This window comes from Salmo salar, chromosome 24, assembly GCF_965601325.2.
Source record: "Salmo salar chromosome 24, fSalSal1, whole genome shotgun sequence".
NCBI classification, from domain to species: domain Eukaryota; kingdom Metazoa; phylum Chordata; class Actinopteri; order Salmoniformes; family Salmonidae; genus Salmo; species Salmo salar.
In genome coordinates, this window is record NC_138314.1 from 20,459,183 (window position 1) to 20,465,149 (window position 5,967).

Sequence of the window (5,967 nt, forward strand, 5' to 3'; positions counted from 1 at the left end):
TTTGATGATTGCTTGTTTTTATTCATGTTGTGCAGAGGGGTTAAATGCGGAAGACATATTGCGGTTGAATGCGTTCAGTTGTGCAACTGACTAGTCACCTTTCCCTTCCCTTATACTTATCAGTCATAATAATAAAGTCACAATTTATGATTTCAAATAATTGAATAATGGAAATATCGCTCTACTCCAAAGATATCTCATACACTGTATTACACAGGGATATTCATTGTGACAAGTTAGTTTCAGGAGGACTAATATAGCAGCAGAAAACAACAACAAAGTAAACTGGCAGAAAGATTTTATATCGTTTTTTTTATTGGAAGGTTGGTAGTTACGATCAAGCCAAATAATGATTTAGCCTACAGTACTACTTACATTTACATTACATTTAAGTCATTTAGCAGACGCTCTTATCCAGAGCGACTTACAAATTGAGCGACTTACAGAGCGACTTACAAATACTTCAGTGTCTTTCTCCCTCTCCTCTGCATGTTCTATAGGTCTACCTCATTTCCTGACTCAGCCTCCCTCTTTCTCCTCCCTCTGTTCTCGGACTCCACCCTCATCTGCTTTTCTCCCCCTTTCACTCACCTGCCCTTTATGGGTCATCTGCATGGATGCTTAATGGTAATCAATAGCTCCCCAGTGGGCCACCTCCGAGGTGTAGACATCAATGCTGTCTAGCAGGGCTGGTTATCAGCCTGCATCCCGCCATCGCATGCCTGCCTGCCTGGGAGAAACACACACACAACACACATACACAGAACACTGTATCAGCCTGGTAGAGCTTCTGTACTGGAAAGAATGCACACATGTACGCCAACACACTCCCTGCACGTAGAACACAGATAGCCCATTGGGCACACCACATCATTTCAACGTGTACATTTGGGTAATATTTGGTTGAGATTTGATCAATGAGATTTGAAATATATATAAATAAATATATAATATAAATATATAAAATATATAAATATATATATGTATATATTGTAGGTGATAGATCAGCTTTAACATTGAAGATTATATATATATATACACACATATATATAAATACACCCACATATACATACAGTACATACACACATATATAATTATACATACATATATATACATACATATAAATACACATACATACAAATATATATATATATATATATATATATATATAATATATATATTTTTTAATGTGTTTTCCTTTATTATTTTCCACTAACCCTACCACCCCTCCCCTAATTGGAGTAAACTAATGAACAACAACACTTAGGTTTCTACTTCCAGCTTATTCATACTATATACATTTTATTGCCACAATCTATTTTACAATATTTATATTTTGTTTGTTTTTAGTCCTCTCCTTCCTCTAACCTCAACCTCTCCCATCTATTTCTGATGTCCATCCAGTTCTATTTGCCATATATTTTTTACTGTGCTGTTTCACAAAAGTTCTGAACCTATTTCAAACTTTGTTCACCCCCTCAAAAAGACATCCAAAAGTTTGTTGAATTCCCAGTGTGTTATCACTATGCTTTCAACCATCTAAAAGCACGACCAAATTCACCTGGAAAAACAATGACAGATTTTTGCTTTAGTTGTCATGTAAATGTGCTATCACTGTGCTTTCAGTTCAAATGGCAATACAATGTCAGATATTTTGTATATTAACAACAACTTAATGTGTTATCACTGTGCTTCATCTAATAATAGACCAACAAAATGACTTGGATTGCAGTTGAGATTACATTAAAAGTTTGAGATGGAGACGTGAATCCAACATATTAATTATTAACTTGAAGATTCACATTTTAAATCAACCAAAGCTAGAAACCCTAGGCCTATATGTATTGTCTATTTTTTGTTGAACCCTAGGTTGAATTGTAACAATAGCAGTTAATTACTTAACAGATCCTATATAGGCCTAGTATAATTGATGACATATGACTTATAAAGAATGGTTCCATTTAATTTGCTCTGTTAAACCTACCCTTTTTGAATTACTTTAATAGCAGTGAATCTATTTAGTTAATAAGAGATCCTTCAATAATCATTCTCACAATAGCACATTGGTAGTAGTCAGGGACAAATACAAAAGCTGAGCTTGGTTAAAACCCTGAATGGGAGGCCAACTAGATAGCTGTAGATAAGATCAACTCTCCAGTAGGAGGTGCTGCTCAACGGATAGTTTTTTTCTGATAGTGGATATAATGTTGACGATCTGACGTTGTTGCAAAGGTACAAATTCAACATATTTCACACAAGGTTTGTCTATGTTGAAAATTGGTAACCATGATGACATAATTCTATGGTAAAAAATGTACCCTGAAAACAAGTTGATTACATTTTGCAAATCCATTGTATTTTCCCCGTACATTCCATGTCACAATACGTTGACAAATTATGTTGAAACAACATTGATTCAACCAGTGTGTGCCCAGTGGGAGGTGTGAATGTGTACTGTGCTCGAACGTATACACGCACACAGATACACACACACACACGCACACAGATACACGCACACACACGCGCACACACACACACACACACACACACACACACACACACACACACACACACACACACACTCACACACACACACACACACACACACACACACACATAGATGGATAGATGTCATGTGGAGATATTTATCCGTGTTTGGGTAAGAGTGACATTTAATGCATTCATGCGCTATTGGGCATTGGCATATGTATTATTTTTAGCAGTGTCAATCCACATTGCATGTCACAATACAGCCCAAGGCCTATTACAACTTATTATTGTATTATTTTGACTTGTATAAAAAGGGGGACTACTCAACCTTATGCGTCTTTAGACGTGTGTGTCTTTAAGACAAAGCTCTCCCGTCAGCCCTCGATGATACTGGTTTGACTGGTATTTGGCAGTATTGTTGACACATGAGTGCATAGCACACGCTTGATACATCCAAACCTTTTCGTCAGGGTTGGGTAACTGCTTACAGAACACACAGCAGTTCAAGTGCTGCTCTATTGACTAAACCTTAAACGCCGCTTTTGTGCTTTGTGTTGCTTCATGCCAAGGTGCCAGATTTCCTCCAACAGTCACTTTTGTCTGTGTGTACCAGCCAGAAGACCTGTCTCAGACCTGTCTCAGACCTGTCTCAGACCTGTCTCACCTTGCAGTACCTGGCTCTCTGATTTACAGTTGAAGTTCGGAAGTTTACAGACACTTAGGTTGGAGTCATTAAAACTTGTTTTTCAACCACTCCACAAATTTCTTGTTAACAAACTATAGTTTTGGCAAGTCGGTCAGGACATCTACTTTGTGCATGACACAAGTAATTTTTCCAACAATTGTTTACAGACAGTTTATTTGACTTATAATTCACTGTATCACAATTCCAGTGGGTCAGAAGTTTACATACACTAAGTTGACTGTGCCTTTAAACAGCTTGGAAAATTCCAGAAAACGATGTCATGGCTTTAGAAGCATCTGATAGGCTAATTGACATAATTTGAGTCAATTGGAGGTGTAGCTGTTGATGTATTTCATGGCCTACCTTCAAACTCAGTACCTCTTTGCTTGACATCATGGGAAAATCAAAAGAAATCAGCCAAGACCTCAGACAAAAAAATTGTAGACCTCAACAAGTCTGGTTCATCCTTGGGAGTAATTTCCAAATGCCTGAAACCACGTTTATCTGTACAAGTATAAACATCATGGGACCACGCATCCATCATACCGCTCAGGAAGGAGACGCGTTCTGTCTCCTAGAGATGAACGTACTTTGGTGCGAAAAGTACAAATCAATCCCAGAACAACAGCAAAGGACCTTGTGAAGACACTGGAGGAAACGGGTACAAAAGTATCTATATCCACAGTAAAACGAGTCCTATATCGACATAACCTGAAAGGCCGCTCAGCAAGGAAGAAGCCACTGCTCCAAAACCGCCAGAAAAAAGACAAACTACGATTTGCAACTGCACATGGGGACAAAGATCGTACTTTTTTGAGAAATGTCCTCTGATCAGATTAAACAGAAATAGAACTGTTTTGCCATAATTACCATCGTTATGTTTGGAGGAAAAAGGGTGAAGCTTGCAAGCTGAAGAACACCATCCCAACCGTGAAGCACGGGGGTGGCAGCATCATGTTGTGGGGGTGCTTTGCTGCAGGAGGGACTGGTGCACTTCACAAAATAGATGGCGTCATGAGGAAAGAAAATTATGTGCATGTAAACTTCTGACCCACTGGGAATGTGATGAAAGTGGTGATCCTAACTGACCTAAGACAAGGGATTTTTACTAGGATTAAATGTCAGGAATTGTGAAAACCTGAGTTTAAATGTATTTGGCTAAGGTATATGTAAACTTTAGACTCCAACTATCCATCTTACCTTTCTGTACCTGTCTGCTTGTTTTACCTGTCTCACCTTACTGTACCTGTCTGCTTGTTTTACCTGTCTCACCTTACTGTACCTGTCTGTCTGACTGGTTTACCTGTCTCACCTTACTGTACCTGTCTGGCTGTCTGGTTTACCTGTCTCACCTTACTGTACCTGTCTGTCTGGTTTACCTGTCTCACCTTACTGTGTCTGTCTGTCTGTCTGGTTTACCTCCCTGTCCTCAGGTGGCAGTACAGGAACTGCACGGTGCCCATAACATGTCTCTCTGTCCAGGCTGTCCCCCCCAGGAGAAGGTCTATTGTTGTGATGGCCCCTAAATGCCAAGGCTGTGATACATTTCATGGCTCCAGATGAAGGTAAGATCTCATGAAATGAAACACAAACTGCCATATGCTTCAAGAGGCAGACTGAAATATATTATATGTCACCAGCTGATGGTAGATGAGGGAAACACAGTAGGCCAAACCATGCCTCATGTCTCACTGACGTTATCCCTGTGGGACACTGTGGGAGAGGAGCTTGGGATATTGGCTGATGTCAAGATGTATGGGTTTCCTTCAATGGTCTGGGCTGCATAGCGGCCATCTTGGGAGGGAGAGAATGCTGTGTGGTAGCCTGAGAACTCATGTGTTTCCTAGCCAACACGCATCTAAAGAATAACAATTTCAGTAGCCATGAAGACCATCCATGGAGCCGGGGGGCCATGGCCACAGACCAGAGCCAAGCGCTCTGCTCTCAGGCAGCTCTCCATGCACTCCTATAAATACATCTTATTTGTATAGAGGTGATATGCATCTTTGGGAAAATACCACTGTGTTGACATAAATTCAGCCTCCCTGGCCCCCCTCTCCTATCTCCTCTCCAACTTTTGAACCTTCCAGTGCCTGACAAATGCTTAACCACTGAGGAGAAAAAAAAGAGAGGGGCTATGAAGAGAATATGTATATGAATAAAATGAGAGTGAACAAGGTCGAGGTTAGAACCAGGTAGAGGGGGAGAAATGGAGAAAGAGTTGTCCTCTCAGAGGCCTCCACGGTCTTTATGCCACTATGGCATCCACCAGAGCACTCACATACACTGGGGCTCTAAGGGCCTTTGTCCTGTAAAGAGGGGGTTTGGCTGATTTGGGGTGCTTTGGATTGGGGGAGTGGGCCGTGGCTTGGCGTCGTATATTTGGCTCCCACGTCTCCATCATTGAGAGGAGGGGAGGTCGAGGGGTGAGGGGGGCTCTGGTTTTTCGGGAGAGAGGTTTGGACGTCTTCCAAACGGTGCCTTTTTGCTTTCAAGAAAGCTCTACTTGTGTAAATGTGCTCTTTGTCCCTTGGCCTATTGTTTGAACAGCATTGTGGACTTTCTGTGGGAGGCACACAGGGGCCTGGGGGGCCAGAGAGGGACAGTGGGGGGCACAGCCTTGAATGGCTCGACTGAGGAACATGGGGTTTTGGAGGGACGAAGCTACAGCACTGGAATGTTCTGATCGCCATACACCCATGCACCCACACAATTATTAATTATGATTATTATTTCATTTATTATACGCACACACACACACACACACGCGCATGCACACACACAGAGGGGGT